The sequence below is a fragment of the Apodemus sylvaticus genome, chromosome 1, assembly GCF_947179515.1.
Source record: "Apodemus sylvaticus chromosome 1, mApoSyl1.1, whole genome shotgun sequence".
NCBI lineage: Eukaryota > Metazoa > Chordata > Mammalia > Rodentia > Muridae > Apodemus > Apodemus sylvaticus.
Genome location: NC_067472.1, coordinates 117,455,081 through 117,476,182, shown reverse-complemented (window position 1 = coordinate 117,476,182; position 21,102 = coordinate 117,455,081).

Below are 21,102 nucleotides of genomic sequence, written 5' to 3'. Positions count from 1 at the left end.
ATTAGACAACAAAAGGAGGTCAAAGGGATACAAATTGGAAAGAAAGAAGTCAAAATATCACTATTTGCTGATGATATGATATATGATGCTATATGATAGTATACTTAAGTAACGCAAAAATTTCCACCAGAGAACTCCTAAACCTGATAAACAATTTCAGCAAAGGGGCTAGATATAAAATTAACTCAAATCGGTATCCTTCCTCTACTCAAAGGATAAACAGGCTAAGAAAAAATAGGGAAACAACACACTTCACAAATCACAAATAATACAAAATACCTTGTTATGACTCTAACTAAGCAAGTGAAAGATCTGTATGACAAGAACTTCAAGTATCTGAAGAAAGAAATGAAAGATCTCAGAAGATAGAAAGATCTCCCATGCTAATGGATAGGCAGGATTCATGTTGTAAAAATAGCTATCCTGCCAAAAATAATCTACAGATTCAGTGCAGTCCGCATCAAAATCCCAACTCAATTCTTTATAGTGTTAGTAAAAGCAATTTCCAAATTTATCTAGAATAGTAAAAAACCTAGGATAGCAAAACTACTCTCAACAATAAAAGAACTTCTGGCAGAATCACCTTCTCTGACCTAACACCAATACTCTTCAAACTATTCCACAAAATAGAAACAGAAGGAACACTACCCACCTCCTTCTATAAAGCCACAATTACGCTGATACCAAAACCACAAAAAGATGCAACAAAGAAAGAGAACATCAGACCAATTTCCCTTATGAACATCAATGCAAAAATACTCAATAAAATTCTTGCCAACCGAATCCAAGAACACATCAAAATGATCATCCACCTTGATCAAGTAGGATTTATCCCAGGAATCCAGGGTTGGTTCAATATATGGAAATCCATCAATGCAATCCACTACATAAACAAACTCAAAGAAAAAAAACACGTGGTCATTTCATTGGATGCTGAAAAAGAACTTGACAAAATTCAGCATCCTTTCATGCTTAAAGTCTTGGAAAGAACAGGAATTCAAGGCCCATACCTAAACATAGTAGAAGCAATATACAGCAAACCGGGGCCAGCATCAAAGTAAATGGAGAGAAACTTGAAACAATCCCACTAAAACCAGCGACTAGACAGGGCTGCCCACTTTCTCCTTATCTTTTCAATATTGTACTTGAGGTACTAGCTCGGGCAATTAGACAACATAAGGAGGTCAAAGGGATACAAATTGGAAAGGAAGAAGTCAAACTATCATTATTTGCAGATGATATGATAGTCTACGTAAGTGACCCAAAAAACTCCACTAGAGAAATCCTACAGCTGATAAACAACTTCAGCAAAGTGGGAGGTTACAAAATCAACTCAAGCAAATAAGTAGCCTTCCTATACTCAAAGGATAAGCAGGCTGAGAAAGAAATTAGGGAAATGACCCCCTTCACAATAGCCACAAACAGTATAAAGTACCTTGGGGTGACTCTTACCAAACATGTGAAAGATCTGTATGACAAGAACTTCAAAACTATGAAGAAGGAAATGGAAGAAGACCTCAAAAAATGGAAAAACTTCCCATGCTCATGGATCGGCAGGATTAATATAGTTAAAATAGCCATTTTGCCAAAAGCAATATACAGATTCAATGCAATACCCTTCAAAATCCCAACTCAATTCTTCACAGAGTTAGAAAGAGCAATTCTCAAATTCATCTTGAATACCAAAAAACCCAGGAGAGCTAAAACTATTCTCAACAACAAAAGAAATTCTGGGGGAATCAGTATCCCTGACCTCAAGCAATACAAGCAATTGGTACAGTGACAGGCAGGAGGATCAATGGAACAGGATTGAAGATCCAGAAATGAACCCACACACCTATGGCCACTTTATCCTCAACAAAGAGGCTGAAAACATCCAATGGAAAAAAGATAGCCTTTTCAACAAATGGTGCTGGTTCAACTGGAGATCAGCATGCAGAAGAATGCGAATTGATCCATCCTTGTCTCCTTGTACTAAGCTCAACTCCAAATGGATCAAGGACCTCCACATAAAGCCAGACACTCTGAAGCTAATAGAAAAGAAACTGGGGAAGACCCTTGAGGACATTGGTACAGGGAGAAAGTTTCTGAACAGATCACCAATAGCGTATGCCCTAAAATCAAGAATTGACAAATGGGACCTCATAAAATTACAAAGTTTCTGTAAGGCAAAGGACACCATCAAAAGGACAAATCGGCAACCAACAAATTGGGAAAAGATCTTCACCAACCCTACATCAGATAGAGGGCTAATAACCAATATATATAAAGAACTCAAGAAGTTAGACTCCAGAAAACCAAATAACCCTTTTAAAAAATGGAGTTCAGAGTTAAACAAAGAATTTTCACCTGAAGAACTTCGGATGGCGGAGAAGCATCTTTAAATATGCTCAACTTCATTAGTCATTAGGGAAATGCAAATCAAAACAACCCTGAGATTTCACCCTACACCAGTCAGAATGGCTAAGATTAAAAATTCAGGAGACAGCAGGTGTTGGCGAGGATGTGGAGAAAGAGGAACACTCCTCCACTGCTGGTAGGGTTGCAAATTGGTACAACCACTCTGGAAATCAGTCTGGCGGTTCCTCAGAAAACTGGGCACCTCACTTCCAGAAGATCCTGCTATACCACTCCTGGGCATATATCCAGAGGATTCCCCAGCATGTAATAAGGATACATGCTCCACTATGTTTATCGCAGCCCTATTTATAATAGCCAGAAGCTGGAAAGAACCCAGGTATCCCTCAACAGAAGAATGGATGCAAAAAATGTGGTATATATACACAATGGAGTACTATTCAACCATTAGAAACAATGAATTCATGAAATTCTTAGGCAAATGGATGGAGCTGGAGAACATCATACTAAGTGAGGTAACCAAGAGTCAAAAGATAAATCATGGTATGCACTCACTAATAATTGGATATTAACCTAGAAAACTGGAATACCTAAAACATAATCCACACACCAAATGAGGTACAAGAAGAACGGAGGATTGGTCCCTTGTTCTGGAAAGACTCAGTGAAGCAGTATAGGGCAAAACCAGAACAGGGAAGTGGAAAGGGTTGGGTGGGAAAACAGGGGGAGTAAAGGGGGCTAATGGGACTTTCGGGGAGTGGGAGTCTAGAAACGGGGAAATCATTTGAAATGTAAATAAAAAATAAATCGAATAAAAAAATGGGGTACAGATCTAAACAAAGAATTCTCAAGTGAGGAATAAGCCAGCGCAAGACAGGAAGGAGTTCAACCAGACGGAACTTCAGCACTGAGAAGGAGACATGTACACAGGGTTCCTGCCCCTCACTAACAATTTATTTGTAATTGATGCTGCCGGGATAGAGAAATCCAGTTTTTCCCCCATTGGAGTGTGAACACACATATCACCTACAAGTCTTGGTTGGTCTCATGTCCAGGAGCAGTTAGCCAATACAAAAGAGAGTCCATGAGGTTTTGTGTACATTTTATTTTGTTTTAGTATTTTTTTTTTGTCTTCATGGTTTCGTTTTTGTTTGTCTGTTTTAATTTTCATTTGGGGATTCTTGTTATTTTTTTGTCGATTCTTGCTAAGAGACATATCATGAGGTTAGGTGGAGAGGAAGATACAGAGGATCTGAGAGAAGCTGGGAGACAAAAAAGAATATGATCAAAATATTTTGAATAAAAACAATTTTATATAAATAATATTTAAAAGTTCAAAAAAAAACCTCAAGGGACAGTGGATGCTGGTGAGGCTGTGAATTAAGAGGAACACGCCTCCATTTCTGGTGGGATTGCAAGCTGGTACAAGCACTCTGGAAATCATTTTGGTGGTTCCACAGAAAGCTGGACATTGTACAACCTGCTTCTGAGCCTTTACTTGCATTCTTGTTTTCATCTACCATCCTCTGCTAAGCCAACCCAGCATCCAGAAAAGCCTCTTCTGACTTCTATTTTGTTAATTGCTCTTGTTATACATAGTTCATTTATGTCTTCATGATCCTTTCTGCTTCACTTAAAGCAGCTTCCTGTTATTCATCATTTGAAAAGCACTATTCACGGGAATTGTAAGTTCTGTCACAGCAGTCGTGTTTCCCATTTTGCTGCTGTATATACTGCAACAATTTTCTTTGAAAGTGTTTTTTTTTTAATTTTTGAAGAGTTCAAAAAGAATTGACATTTATAATTCTTTTCAATGCTTCATATGATTTTCTGGAAGCTATAAAATCTTGAGCTTTCTTTGTTAGGAGTTCTTTAACACATTCTCTTAGTTTATGGATTTTTGGAGGCAAGATGCCATGGTGCATATGTGCAGCTACCAAGAAATCAAACTCAAATCACCAGGCTTGGCGGCAGCCAGCCCGATGACCATCCAAGCCATCTCACCAACCCAAATAATGGTTTCATTTTGGATACTTTTGATTTAATGTGTTTCTAGACTGGATTCACCCACACACACACACACACATACACACACACACAGTTCTAGAAGTTGAAAACACTTCTAGAGTGCTGTACACACAGACTACTAAGAGATATTTTTTTTACATATTATAATTATATCTTTATTGCTTGATAGTGTTGAGTTATATACATGATAATTCACACCTTTTTTGTTTTTTTTTTTATTCGATATATTTTTTATTTACATTTCAAATGATTTCCCCACTCCCAAAGAGTCCCGTAAGCCCCCTTCTCTCCCCCTGTCCTCCCACCCACCCCTTCCCACTTCCCCGTTCTGGTTTTGCTGAATACTGCTTCATTGAGTCTTTCCAGAACAAGGGGCCACTCTTCCTTTCTTCTTGTACCTCATTTGATGTGTGGATTATGTTTTGGGTAATCTAGGTTTCTAGGTTAATATCCACTTATTAGTGAGTGCATACCATGATTCACCTTTTGAGTCTGGGTTACCTCACTCAGTATGATGTTCTCTAGCTCCATCCATTTACCTAAGAATTTCATGAATTCGTTGTTTCTAATGGCTGAATAGTACTCCATTGTGTAGATATACCACATTTTTTGCATCCACTCTTCTGTTGAGGGATACCTGGGTTCTTTCCAACACCTGGCAATTATAAATAGGGCTGCTATGAACATAGTAGAGCATGTATCCTTATTACATGGTGGGGAATCCTCTGGGTATATGCCCAGGAGTGGTATAGCAAGATCTTCTGGAAGTGAAGTGCCCAGTTTTCGGAGGAACCGCCAGACTGATTTCCAGAGTGGTTGTACCCATTTGCAACCCCACCAGCAGTGGAGGAGTGTTCCTCTTTCTCCACACCCTCTCCAACACCTGCTATCTCCTGAATTTTTAATCTTAGCCATTCTGACTGGTGTAAGGTGAAATCTCAGGGTTGTTTTGATTTGCATTTCCTTAATGACTATGATGTTGAGCATTTTTTAAGATGCTTCTCCGCCATCCGAAGTTCTTCAGGTGAGAATTCTTTGTTTAACTCTGTACCCCATTTTTTAATAGGGTTGTTTGGTTTTCTGGAATCTAACTTCTTGAGTTCTTTATATATAGTGGATATTAGCCCTCTATCTGATGTAGGATTGGTGAAGATCTTTTCCCAATTTGTTGGTTGCCGATTTGTCCTCTTGATGGTGTCCTTTGCCTTACAGAAACTTTGTAATTTTATGAGGTCCCATTTGTCAATTCTTGCTCTTAGAGCATACGCTATTGGTGTTCTGTTTAGAAACTTTCTCCCTGTTCCGATGTCCTCAAGGGTCTTCCCCAGTTTCTTTTCTATTAGCTTCAGAGTGTCTGGCTTTATGTGGAGGTCCTTGATCCATTTGGATTTGAGCTTAGTACAAGGAGACAAGGATGGATCAATTCGCATTTTTCTGCATGCTGACCTCCAGTTGAACCAGCACAATTTTTTGAAAAGGCTATCTTTTTTCCATTGGATGTTTTCAGCCTCTTTGTCGAGGATCAAGTGGCCATAGATGTGTGGGTTCATTTCTGGATCTTCAATCCTGTTCCATTGATCCTCCTGTCTGTCACTGTGCCAATACCATGCAGTTTTTAACACTATTGCTCTGTAGTATTGCTTGAGGTCAGGGATACTGATTCCCCCAGAATTTCTTTTGTTGCTGAGAATAGTTTTAGCTATCCTGGGTTTTTTGTTATTCCAGATGAATTTGATAATTGCTCTTTCTAACTCTGTGAAGAATTGAGTTGGGATTTTGATGGGTATTGCATTGAATCTGTAGATTACTTTTGGCAAAATGGCCATTTTAACTATATTGATTCTACCGATCCATGAGCATGGGAGGTTTTCCCATTTTTTGAGGTATTCTTCCATTTCCTTCTTCAGAGTCTTGAAGTTCTTGTCATACAGATCTTTCACATGTTTGGTAAGAGTCACCCCAAGATACTTTATACTATTTGTGGCTATTGTGAAGGGGGTCATTTCCCTAATTTCTTTCTCAGCCTGCTTATCCTTTGAGTATAGGAAGGCCACTGATTTGCTTGAGTTGATTTTATAACCTGCCACTTTGCTGAAGTTGTTTATCAGCTGTAGGAGCTCTCTAGTGGATTTTTTTGGGTCACTTAGGTAGACTATCATGTCGTCTGCAAATAATGATAGTTTGACTTCTTCCTTTCCAATTTGTATCCCTTTGACCTCCTTATGTTGTCGAATTGCCCGAGCTAGTACCTCAAGTACAATATTGAAAAGATGAGGAGAAAGGGGGCAGCCCTGTCTAGTCCCTGATTTTAGTGGGATTGCTTCAAGTTTCTCTCCATTTAGTTTGATGCTGGCTACCGGTTTGCTGTATATTGCTTTTACTATGTTTAGGTATGGGCCTTGAATTCCTGTTCTCTCTAAGACTTTAAGCATGAAAGGATGCTGAATTTTGTCAAATGCTTTTTCAGCATCCAATGAAATGATCATGTGGTTTTGTTCTTTGAGTTTGTTTATGTAGTGGATTGCATTGATGGATTTCCGTATATTGAACCAACCCTGCATTCCCGGGATAAAGCCTACTTGATCATGGTGGATGATCGTTTTAATGTGTTCTTGGATTCGGTTGGCAAGAATTTTATTGAGTATTTTTGCATCGATATTCATAAGGGAAATTGGTCTGAAGTTCTCTTTCTTTGTTGGATCTTTGTGTGGTTTTGGTATCAGAGTAATTGTGGCTTCGTAGAAGGAATTGGGTAGTGTTCCTTCTGTTTCTATTTTGTGGAATAATTTGAAGAGTATTGGTGTTAACTCTTCTTTGAAGGTCTGATAGAATTCTGCAGTGAAACCATCTGGTCCTGTGCTTTTTTTGGCTGGAAGGCTTTCTATGACTCCTTCAATTTCTTTAGGCATTATGGGACTGTTTAGATGATCTATTTGGTCCTGATTTAATTTTGGTATTTGGTATCTGTCAAGGAAATTGTCCATTTCCTCCAGATTCTCCAGTTGTGTTGAGTACAGGCTCTTGTAGTAGGATCTGATGATTTTTTGGATTTCCTCAGTTTCTGTTGTTATATCTCCCTTTTCATTTCTAAGTTTGTTAATTTGGATACTTTCTCTGTGCCCTTTGGTCAGTCTGGCTAAGGGTTTATCTATCTTGTTGATTTTCTCAAAGAACCAGCTCCTGGTTTTGTTGATTCTTTGTATGGTTCTCTTTGTTTCTACTTGATTGATTTCAGCCCTGAGTTTGATGATTTCCTGCCTTCTACTCCTCCTGGGTGAAATAGCTTCTTTTTGTTCCAGGGCTTTCAGGTGTGTCATTAAGCTGGTAATGTAAGCTCTCTCCATTTTCTTTTTGGAGGCACTCAGGGCTATGAGTTTTCCTCTTAGCACTGCTTTCATTGTGTCCCATACATTTGGGTATGTTGTGTTTTCATTTTCATTGTGTTCTAAAAAGTCTTTAATTTCTTTCTTTATTTCTTCCTTGACCAATGTATCATTGAGTAGAATATTATTCAGTTTCCACGTATATGTGGGTTTTCTGTTGTTTTTGTTGCTATTGAAGACCACTTTTACTCCATAGTGATCTGATAGGAGACATGGGATTAGTTCGATCTTCTTATATTTGTTGAGGTCTGTCTTGTGACCAATTATATGGTCGATTTTGGAGAAGGTACCATGAGGTGCTGAGAAAAAGGTATATTCTTTTGCTTTAGGATAGAATGTTCTATATATATCTGTTAAATCTAATTGGTCCAAAGCTTCAATTAATTTCATTATGTCCCTGTTTAGTTTCTGTTTTCCTGATCGGTCCATTGAGGAAAGTGCAGTGTTGAAGTCACCCACAATTATTGTGTTAGGTGCAATGTGTGCTTTGAGCTTTAATAAAGTTTCTTTTACGAATGAGGGTGCCCTTGCATTTGGAGCATAGATGTTCAGGATTGAGAGTTCTTCTTGTTGTATTTTTCCTTTGACCAGCAAGAAGTGTCCCTCTGGGTCTCTTTTGATGACTTTGGGTTGAAAGTCAATTTTATCTGATATTAAAATGGCTACTCCAGCTTGTTTCCTGAGACCATTTGCTTGTAAAATTGTCTTCCAGCCTTTTACTCTAAGGTAGTGTTTGTCTTTGACCCTGAGGTGTGTTTCCTGTAAGCAGCAAAATGTAGGGTCCTGTTTACGTATCCAGTCAGTTAGTCTATGTCTTTTTATTGGGGCATTGAGTCCATTGATGTTAAGAGATATTAAGGAATAGTGATTGTTACTTCCTGTCATTTTTGACGTTATTTTTTAAATTTGATTGCTTAACTTCTTTTGGGTTTGATGAAAGGTTACTTTCTTGCTTTTTCCAGGGTGAAGTTTCCCTCCTTGTATTGGTGTTTTCCTCCTATTATCCTTTGTAGGGCTGGGTTTGTGGATAGATATTGGGTAAACTTGGTTTTGTCATGAAATATCTTAGTTTCTCCATCTATGGTGATTGAGAGTTTTGCTGGATATAGTAGTTTTGGTTGGCATTTGTGTTCTCTTAGAGTCTGCATGAGATCTGCCCAGGACCTTCTAGCCTTCATAGTCTCAGGTGAAAAGTCTGCTGTGATTCTGATAGGTCTTCCTTTATATGTTACTTGGCCTTTTTCTCTTACTGCCTTTAATATTCTTTCTTTGTTTAGTACATTTGGTGTTTTGATTATTATGTGACGGGAAGTATTTCTGTTCTGGTCCAGTCTGTTTGGAGTTCTGTAGGCTTCTTGTATATTCATCGGCATCTCTCTCTTTAGGTTAGGGAAGTTTTCTTCCATAATTTTATTGAAGATATTTGCTGGCCCTTTAAGCTGTAAATCTTCACTCTCATCTATGCCTATTATCCTTAGGTTTGGTCTTCTCATTGTGTCCTGGATTTCCTGGATATTTTGGGTTACAAGCTTTTTGCTTTTTGCATTTTCTTTAACTGTTGAGTCCATGGTTTCTATGGTATCTTCAGCGTCTGAGATTCTTTCTTCTATCTCTTGTATTCTGTTGTTGATATTTGCATCTATGTCCACTGATTTCTTCCCAAGGCTTTCTATCTCCAAAGTTGTCTCCCTTTGAGTTTTCTTAGTTGTTTCTACTTCTGATTTTAGATCCTGGATTGTTTTGCTTAGCTCCTTCACTTGCTTGTTTGTGCTTTCCTGTAATTCTTTAAGAGATTTTTGTGTTTCCTCTTTCATGACCGCAGCCTGTTGACCAAAGTTCTCCTGTATTTCTTTAAGTGTTTTTTGTGTTTCCTCCTTATTGGCTTTTGTATTCTCCTGGATTTCTTTCAATGATTTTTGTGTTTCCCTTGCAAGGGCTTCTAACTTTTGATCCATTTTCTCCTGAAATTCTTTAAGTATGTCCTTCATGTGTTCCTGTACCAGCATCATGACCAGTGATTTTAAATCCAAATCTTGTTTTACTGGTGTGATGGGGTATCCAGGACATGCTGGTAAAGGAGAATTGGGTTCAGATGTTGCCATATTGCCTTGATTTCTGTTAGTGACGTTCCTGCGTCTGCCTTTTGCCATCTAGTTCTTACTGGTGTTAGTTGGTGTTGTCAATGCTGGACTCACCAGTGCAAGCTGCCCCTTCCCAGGTGGCCTCTGGTGCACAGCTTACCTCCTGCACTGCCTGGAGACAGGGTGTTGTTGTCCAGGCTGTTTAGACCCCAAAGCAGACACCTGAAGGCTCCTGCTGGGGCCCGCTGGATTCACTGGAGCACACCAACTTCTCCCTGCTGGCCGCCTGGAAGCCCCACCTGCCTCTTTCAGGACTTAGGAGATGTGGTGTTGCCGCTCAGGCTGATCTGGATCCGGAAGCTTAGAGGTTACTGCCAGAGGCCTCAGGACCGAAATCTAGGCTCTCTCCCGCTGGCCGCCCGGAAGCACCACCTGCCTCCTTCAGGACCTGGAGATGTGGCACTGCTGCTCAGGCCGATCTGGATCCGGAAGAGGAGAAGTCGGAGGGCTACCACCAGAGGCCTCAGGACAGAAGCCCAAGCTGGAACGAGCTGTGCTGTGAGCTCCCAGACTGCCTCTGGGCGCACACCGGGTCCCCCGCACCTCCTGGAGACCGAGCGATCGAGATATTTTTTTTAATTTGATCTGACTTACTTTCACGGTATTAGAGTGTTTATAATTCCACTTTCATAGGTCAGTCTTGATAAATTATGTTTCCTAGGTATTTATCTCTATCTCCTCCAGCATAAGATAACTCTCAATGTTATGAGGAAAATTCATTGCCTAGATTTCACAAATGACCATAAAAATTCTCCAAAAAAAGAATGAACTGTACAAATACTATATTTAGAATTTTTAATACATCAATGGTAAAAAGTTTGGGGAGTTGCTTAGAAGTTCTGAACCTTATCAGTCCCATGAGAAAGATGGGGAAGACACAGGCTTACAAAGTGTGGTGGCTATTCCTGGTTGTCAACTTGACTATATACAGTCTAGAATTGGAAGGCTCACCTATGATCCTAATTTGGAGGCTCAGAGATATAAGTTTCTGGCCTGGATCTTGGCATGGAGACCTTGAAGCATATTGGCTAAGACAAGGAGATCTCCAGGTTCAAGATCATTTGGGATTAAAAGCATGGATACACACGCCTTTAATCTGGGCCACACCCTCTGTTGGAGACCTATAGCCTTTAATCTGGGCTACACCCTCTGCTGGAGATATATAAAGACATTGGAAGAAGGAAGATTTTCTCTCTCTCTCACTCTTCCTTGCCTGCTTGCTTCGTGGGACTGAGAAACTGCTAGATCCTTGGACTTCCATCCACAGCTGCTGCTGATCATTGTTGGGGAGTTGGACTATAGACTGTCAGTCATTGACAAATTCCCTAACTATATAAAGACTATCCATACGTTCTGTGACTCTGGAGAACCCAAACAAATACACAAAGGGTGCATCCACAGTTAACTGTTGCTTCATAAGTGTGGTCCTGCCACCTGGTAAGTGTGCTAGATGGTCAGGTGAAGGGCTGAAGAAAATAGACCCAAGACCTATAGTTTTTCAGGTGTAGTAAATAGTTTTTCTTGCTCACTTAGACAGCCAGGGAAGCTAAACAAGTGTATAAATGACCATGCAGAACTTAGTGAACCAGAACAAATGAATTAATTCCAGAAATTACCCAAAGGAATCATGGCTCTGACATCCTCCAATGATGAGTCCAAAGTCATATTATATATTCTTTACATTCAACCATCTCAAATGGGAAGGGTCACAAGGACACCACATGGATAACTCTTCTGAGCTCTGCTTATGTAAGGAGTATACCATCTTCCCTCCTATTTTTTAACAACAAAAATACAGAGTAAGAATCCTCTATTCACTATGGGACTTATGGGGAGGGGGGAACCGGGAAAGGGAAAATCATTTGGAATGTAAACAAAGAATATAGAAAATAATAAAAACAAAAAAGAAAGAAAAAAAGAAAAAAAGAAAAAGAAAAAGAAAGCCTGTCCTGAAGACAGACTGGTGCCACATTAGCTTTTCCTTCCTATAGTTTGGGATGTCCAGTATTATGGTTTATGTTCAATAAACTATTCTTGCTTAAATAAATAAATAAATAAATAAATTTGGTTAAATTTTAAATTTGAATTATATATTAATAACAATTTACTTTTAGTATGTCACATGCAGTATCAGGAAAATACATATTTTGCTAAATGTGTGTGTTTATTAAATTTGACTGGATAACTTATATTTCTATAGGAATCTTTGATCCACCTTCTGATGATTAAAACTCAAAGTCAGACTCATATTACAAAAATATGTTATGAAATATAGTTCAACTATTTTCTAAGACAAGAAAAATTTTTGTAAGAAATTATAGAAAAAGGTACTATTTGAGTTTGATATACATAGGAATATTCTCAAATATTAGTTAAAAGTTAATACTCCATTGGACACAGTTGCATTAATTACAGTGCTCAATAGGTCAGGGTAGAGGATTACTGTGATTTGGGGGCCAGACTTGGCTACATAGAATGGTACCTGGCTAGAAGTTGCATGCTAAGATGGTAGGGCAAATATACCTAAAGTAACTTGGTCACCAGATCATCAGAAGACTAATCAATCAGTGTTCAACCTAGCATTCCAGGTATGTCCTAAGCATTCTGTTTTCTGGGGGTGCTGTTCTTTAGTTGGTTGGGTTGGGTTGGTTTTAATCACCATAGAAAAGAGCGTGTTTTCCCAGCCTTGCATCCTGGACTAACATAGAGCCTGAAACTTTGGAGTCAAGAGCAAAACTCAAATCCAGCAAAATATGTTCAATAGACATTCTCCCATTTGAAGTAAGTCTGTGACAGAATAAAAGAATAAAACAGCAAGATGACAGGGAAACAATGCTGGCATCATTAATCAAAGTCAGACAGCGCCAAACCTGCTGGCTTCCTCTGTGCTTTGTTCAACCTCCAGGGCAGGTCGCACATCCTTGTAGACTCTAATAAGCCGTCTCTTGGGAGTGATTTGACACAACAAGCTAAGTAGCTTCCTGGACAGTTTATAGAACTCCAGAACTATTTTTAAAAATCCTCTCATAATGGTCTGAATTCCAGCAATTATTGATATTCAGTTCAGAAGCTGGCACCCGTAACTCACCATACCGATAATAGATTTGACAGTGAGCTGGAGTGGAATTCACGCAGGTATAATTAACTTTAACAGAATTGATTACAACTAGCTCACTGTCAGGGCTGTCGAGGTAACAATTGATTTTTCCAGCTGAGAGAGAACTCCCAGCTTCCTCATTTTCATTTCACTGAAGACATTTTTCCTCGCACTTGAAGGTTTATGGCTGTCTTTCTTCCTTCTTGCTTTCTCATTTCGATTTGTAAATTGTGTGCTTGTAAGCACAATATTTAGGGAGGTAAGGAAATGCAACTTACAAGCTTCAAAACAACTCATCCACTCTCAGAAATTGGGCAGCAGTAGAAGATGTTTAAATAAGCATTGAGAAAGGACACACTGGCTGTGAGCAGGATACGATGTACCTCAAGTGTCTGTTGCCCACTGTTAAGGACTGAGTTTGCCCCTCACCCAAATTTCTCACTTAATCTTTGCCAAAAGGCCAAGAAGCTCTGTGTGCCGCCTCCACATACATTTTATGTTGACCTTTAACATTCAGTGTGAATTTATTTGGAGCTGAAAATCATTAAGAGCAGGCCCCTAATCCAACATGGTTGGGGTCCTAGGTAGAAACACATACAAGTCGTGAAGGGTGCACAGCCAGAGAGAAAGGCAAGAACAGGTTTAGAGAGAGGGTAGCCATCTGCAAAACAAGGGCAGAGGCCTTTGCACAAAACTGAACTTTAAACACTTTGCCCTTGGACTTTTAGCCTGGAGCTGTGAGAAAATGATGTTCGATGGTTTGAGGTACCCAGTCTTTGGCATTAAACCTAAGTGGTACTGGCCATCCACTTGGCCACTGCTTTGTCAGGAGTCCTGTGCCAGTGTTTTCTAAAAGTATTGAGCAGAGTATCACACATCTTGCACTAGAATCAGCTGAATCCAGGTACCAAGATGCTTGCTGTAGGCATGCACACCTGCTTCCTCTGTTCTGTCCCGTGGATGTTCCATTTCTTTCTGCACACACTGCTTCAGGAGCCTGTGTAGGAACACTGTGAATAAGGAAGGAGAGAGCTGAGAAGTAGGATCTTGCTGATCTGAGTCCCTAAGTTTCCTATTGTTCTGACCTTGGGCTTTAGAAAGAGAAGCACCTTAGATTTTGGTGCGATTATATGGACAAGACAAATAATTGAGGGTTGTACTAAGCATTCAAGAGAATAATATCTGTGAACATGTTTCATATAATGCACAGTGCCAAAACAGTGAAAAAGCAGCCAATAATGAATACAACAAGACTATGTAACAAAGATTATAAAATTGACCCCATTAGTTACCCTACACAAAATGTCAGCAATTCAGCTAAAGTTGCTGAATATATAAAGTACAAAAACATCTCTCCTTTTGTTAACTAAAAGTTATAGTTATTTGTATAAAAACAATGAAAATAGTAATGTGAGGAGAGGATTATAAAGAGACACTCAGAAGGCACTGTATATGTGTAAATTCATAATAAAGCAATTACTTTGCACAAATAATATATACAATAATAAAGTAACTCATGAAGAAAACTCAAAAGAGGTTGTTCTCCAAAAGTCCTAATGGAATTTTGTTTTCTTATTGTTGTTTTGCTTTGTTTTGTTTTGTTCTCTTTACAAAGGGTTTATACTGGCAAGTTACTCAATCATCCTAACCCATTTTGGTCTGTCAAGAATTAAACAAAGTGACTTGCATGCCTATGAACTGTAATGTTGCTTTTTGTCTAAGAAATGGATGTTACCTCTTCAAGTCCTGGTTCCACAAATAATTCATTGCATGGCCCTGAATTCCCTCTTTCCACACGCCTGTGTTCTTACTTGCCAGAACTTCCTGGCTATGATTTTAAAATAATGAACACTATGGCTCTGTTGTAAGGCTGATAAATAATGCAGGTTTCTTACATAACTGTGAAATAAAACTTACAAATCAAGACTGAAAATGTGAATTGAAAAGCATCTCACCATAAAAATGTTATACAGGATTATAAATGGAAAAATCTTGTCTCCTGGATCTTTTTCCTTCAATCTCTTTGGTCAGTCAAAATTTTCATAGAGCTAGGGGGATGGATTAGCTGGTAAGGGACTCTACTGCATGCCTAGGGATCTGAGTTCAACCCCTAGGACCTATGGAGTAGAAGAAAAGAGCCTTCTCCTGCAAGTTGTCCTCTGACTGCACAAGCACAGCCGCAAAAGAACACACACATGCACACAAAACAAATAAAGTAACAGAAACTAATCTGCCATGTGTATAGTCTGGGTGAAGTTGGTAGACTAGGAACATGTATGGCAGAACTACAAGGACCTGAGAATATTAACTACTGTATAGAGCCGAGGTCTGAAATAACTTTGGCAAAGAAGGTTAAGTGTGGAGAACAGGTTACAGGTAGAAAGGTGGATGCTGGTGTCTACTTCTGTTATTGGGATAAATTCCCAATGGACTCAGCTCCATTGTGCTTTTACCTGAAATTGTCAGAAATAGACCCATACAGGTGACAAAAAGCCACATACAGGTGACAACCACATGTTCCTAACTCAAACACATTGACAAACCCCATTAAAAACTTGCTGTAGGCTATGAATGTGGCTCAGTAGTTGAGCACTTGCTTAGCATGCAGACACCCTAGGTTCAAACACACACACACATCACACACAAATATATGCATAAACACATACACACATGTGCACATATGCATATATACATTCGCATACAAACATATAAATATGTATATATTCATATACACACAAACATATATATATATATACACACATACACACACAAACACACAAATACAGACACATATATACTATATATCTCTATTAAACAATTCATAAATTATTCAGTTTTTAAAGCTATCATGTGATCAGGAGATCAGGGTCAATGAAATTAACCCATCTGAATTTACTTTTTCTGTCTATGAAATGAGATTCATCATAGGTTTGTTTTTGTTTGATTGGTTTTATTTTGTTTTGTTTTTAGAAATAAAATCAGTAAGTATGTATTGAGCCACTGCTTAACATGATACAAGTATGAGCTTGCTTTGCTGCCACAGTTCATCTCTAAGGAATCTGTCCTGAGTGAGAAGCCCTTTCAGATAGTTTTATAGCAAATGGCTGCTAGAAATATCAATAGCAGCAATTTTTCTACTCATCCTTCAAATCCTGCTTAGAGTTCATTATCACTTTTATTGAGTCAGCCCAGCTGAGGACAGACACCAGCCCAGCTCCATCATTCTGCCAGGGAGGCTCTGCTGGGTAATTTGTGGCTCACAAAGGAGGAAAAGTGTCCCTTTCCCAGTTTCCTACCCAGAAAGCCCCTATCCATTCTGCCTACCCCTGCTTCTATGAGGGTGTAGAAGAGTGGCACAAACAAGAGAGTGGGCACATCCATTCTTGGGGGTGGGGGGAGCTCACAGACAAGAAGCAAAGGGGGCTTCCTCTGATCCTGGGAGCAGGAAGGCACATCATTCTGAAGTTTCTGTGAATGTGAGAGGCAGGCTTTAGCAGAAGAGTCACTCTATGTCACAGAGGGACAGGCTAAGAGACAATGTTATACACAGCAATAGAAATAGGAACTGTACCATGAACTGCAGAGGGATGTATGGGCCAAACCCTATAGATGCTTTATAAATTTCCCTTGATTAAAATGGTGGTGTTTTTCATTAGCATCCAGCAACCCCATAAGAAGAACAACAGTATCAACCAACCATTCCCCCCAACCCAGAGCTCCCAGGGACTAAACCACCAACCAGAGTATACAAGGAGAGTCCCACGGCTCTGGCCAAATATGTAGCAGAGGATGGCCTTGTTGTACATCAGTGGTAGGAAAGGCCCTTGGTCCTGTGAAGGCTCTATGCCCTAGTGTAGGGAATGGCAGGGCAGGGAGATGGGAGTTGGTGGGTGGGTGGGGGAACACTCTCATAGAAGCAGGGGTAGGCAGGGTGGATAGGGGCTTTCTGGGCAGGAAACTGGGAAAAGGAATAACATTTGAAGTGTAAATAAAGAAAATAGCCAATTTTAAAAAGAAAAAGAAAAGAAAATGGACTCTAGATGACCCTCACATCCTGCCCGACTCACCTGCCTGTCATGCTCTGCCATCCTCAGATTACTTGAATTCATTTCAGATTTGCCTGGAGCTGTCCCAGCAGGTGCAGCTGACAGACTGGGCACAGGTGCACAACAGCTCCTGTCATATCACCTTACTGGCCAACTGTCCCTCCGTGACTAAGCATCCAAGGTCATGGTCCATAATGCCAGGAATGTAGCAAGCTCAGAAGCTAGGCAGGGAGGCTTGTCATGCACCCCAACAGGATACTTTGCAGTGTGAGAAGTAGACCTGCCAGGTGGTCTCATGTACAGGAAAGATCTCAAGACCAGAGTACTCTGGTAGGAATAGGAGACAGGTCCTATACTTGGCCTTCCTCTCTGTTCTTCAGTTAAGGAAACAAACAGATAGATGAAGCCATGTTTGCCATTCCCTAGCTAGACAACAATGTGGCTTTAAGATTGTTACTGAGCCTAACTCTGCTTAACTGAGACTAACTCAGTTTCTCTATCTGTAAAATGTTTCAATTTTTAGGATGCTATGGCTATAATATAAAACATAAGCTGTACACAAATATAAAGTATAAATGCATAAAGCATAATTTATGTAAAATGTGTCCCATATGTTGCACACATATGTATCAACACAACTACATGGAACTAAGACGACTACTTGGGAATAAGGACAGAGAATGACATAGAAAGAAGCAGGGATAGAAATCACTAAAACTATTATATGCAAGTACAAAAGTGTAAAATAATTAAAAACTGAGAAAAATCATTTATTACCAAGTTCTTTATTATTCCCAGAAGTAAGAAGACCTTTAAAGTCAAACTATCAACAAAACCGTGTTCTTCCCAGGGACAGCAGAAGAAAACCTGTATTTCCAGCTTTTAGAAGGTACATAGTTTATACATACCTTGCCTCATGATCTCTATCTTACATTATTTCAGTCTCCAATTCCAGTACTCCATCTTCTCTGCCACTGACATGCTTACCCTCTTGTCATAGACTCTTGCAATGTCAGGTTAAACAGAATCACATTGGATACTCTTTACATATTGAGATCCTAAACTTAATCACATCTGAGAAGACCATTTTGTTATGTAGAGTGGTATCTTAACAGGTTCTGGTAATAAGAGTGTAGGTATCTTTGGAGAGCCATTATTCTAAAGAGTAAGGAATTTGTATGTCTGTTTCACACTATGTGACTGAGACTCAGAGCAGCTCAAGACTAAAAGCTCAAGATGTTAGATAAAAGGGACAAATTTCAGTTAAAAGTGTAAACATGTGTCCTTTTTACCAGCAGCCTTCTAGGCATAGCAATGGAGATTGGGAGCTTGACTCCTCGGCTCTGAGTAGGCTATGGAGCTATTCCAATGAAAAGATGATAGTAAAGTGGCTTTAAATGACATTTCCCAGGTACAAGGCATTCTTGCCCCACTCATGGGTGTGCAAATGAAGAAAATAGGATTGAGAAGTGAAGGGTCTTTTCAAAGTATATACATTAAGGAAGTAGTAGAAGGAAGACTTTACCCAAGGTCGGTTTGGCTCTAAGAACAATAATATGTTTATTGGGTAAAAAACAGATTAAAGAGGCCCTGAGAAAGAAACACGCAAGCCTCAGGTTGAATCTGTAAGATATAACCTTTTACCAGTCTCATGCACATAAACTTTTAAGTACAGAACGCAAAGAGCATCTATTCAGTCTTGTACTTACTTTATAAACAACCATCTCCATATATTCTACATGGTCAGAAATTGGGTTACAAACCTGAGACTGGTGTGTAAAGACATAAAGAAAGGCTACAGTTCTTCACTAAGGGGGAAAAGTCAGCTAAAACCATGCTCAAAATCTGCAGTGCTCTGGCTAGTATACTTGAGCAGAATCCCCACAGCATCCATAGTTCTGACAGAAAAGAATAAAAATCCTTTAAATAAATAAGAGGAATGAGATTATGGCCAGTTAAATTGGACCCTTTTCAATATAAACTAGTATGGCAGATTTAATAATTGCATTTCTTCTTCTCAGGTAATACTGCATAGTGAAAATACATACATACATACATACATACATACATACATACATATACTTTATTATACAAACACACACACATCACAATGAGGGAAATTTTGACAAATGTATATGTAGTATTATTAGTGGGCTTCTAAGAGGAGCTGAGAATTGTGTTGCCTCAAAGGTAAACATCAGCAGGCCATGGAAGATGATGGTTAAGAGTATGCATCATAGAGCTCCCAGGGACTAAACAACCAACCAAGGAATACACATGGAGAGACCCATGGCTCCAACTGAGTAGGTAGCAGAGAGGTTGGCCTTGTTGGGTATCAGTGGGAGGAGAAGCCCTTGGTCCTGTGAAGAATGGATACCCCAGTGCAGGGGAATCGGAGGGCAAGGAGGCAAGAGTGGGTGGATGGGGGAACACCCTCATAGAAGCAGGGTGGAGATGGGATAGGGAGTTTATTGGGGGAGGGGACCTGGAAATGGGACAACATTTGGAATGTAGATAAAGAAAATATCCAATAAAAAAAATAGAGTATGTATCATAGATCTGAAAGACAAGACCAAGTCTCCACTTTTTGATTGGTATCATTTGGGTAATTCGTAGTCTCTCCTAGCTGCTTAACTAAGCTGGAGATGCTGCACTGCATCAGTTACCAGGAAGAGTATATGAAAAGCCACCCATAAACCACGGAATGCCAAGCCTAGCACCTGCTATGCCCAGAATCGCTGAAGGGCTGTCCTGATTGACTTCCTCTCCCACTATGGGCTGGGCCCCTGGGCCGTATTCGCTTTACCTATTACAAGAGGTCAACTCTTAGGAATGAAATATTAGTATTTTCCATTTTTATCCCAAAACCACTGGAGTAAGAAAACAAAAGTGAGATATGTAAAAACCATTGTTTATTAAACGTACTTAATGCTCCAGATACCATTTTGTTTGTTATGCATTAAAATCCAGTCTTAATGGCAGACTTAGTGTTTTAACCCATATGAAAAATGGTGTAATTAAGCAACAAAGTCCTGGCCCAAGGCTCACTTCACCACACCCTATGGTATTAGCTCCAGAAGTGTGATACTCAAAGAGAGCTATATGATGATTACTCGAACCATGACACTTCAGAACAAAGAACATGGACAGAAAGCCTAACTGTTTCCAAGCAAACCAAGATGTATAGTCAACTTAATCTTTTCTTTCTCTATATTATTTGTTTACATTCCAAATGCCTTCCCCTTTCCCAGGTCCCCCCTACCCATAACTCCCATAAGCCCTCTTCCCTGTGCCCATTCCCCAATCACTCCACTCCCATTTCTCTGTCCTGGTACTCCCCTATAATGCTGGATCAAGCCTTTCCAGGACAGGGCCCTCTCTTTCCTACTTTTGGGAAATCATTTGATATATCAATTATCTCTTGAGTACTCAGAGCTTCTGGGCTAATTAATATCCACTTATCAGTGACTGCATTCCATGTGTATTCTTTTGTGATTGGGTTACCTGACTTAGGATAATATTTTCCAGTTCCAAACATTTGCCTAAAAATTTCATGAATTCATTGTTTCTAATTGCTGAGTAGTATAACATTGTGTAAATATACCACATTTTCTGTATTCATTCCTCCACTGAGAGACATCTGGATTCTTTCCAGCTTCTGGCTATTATAAATAAGGCTGCTATGAACACAGAGTAGCATGTGTCCTTACTGCATGCTGGGGAATCCTCTGGGTATATGCCCAGGAGAGGTATAGCCAGGTCCTCCAGAAGTATCATGCCCAGTTTTCTGAGGAACCACCAGACTGATTTCCAGAGTGCTTGTACCAACTTGCAATCTCACTAGCAGTGGAGGAGTGTTCCTCTTTCTACACATCCTCGCTAACACCTGCTTTCTCCTGAGTTTTTAATCTTAGCCATTCTGACTGGTGTGAAGTGAAATCTCAGGGTTATTTTGAATTGCATTTCCCTAATGATTAGTGATGTTGAACATTTCTTTTTTTTTTTTTTAATTTTTTTATTCGATATAATTTATTTACATTTCAAATGAT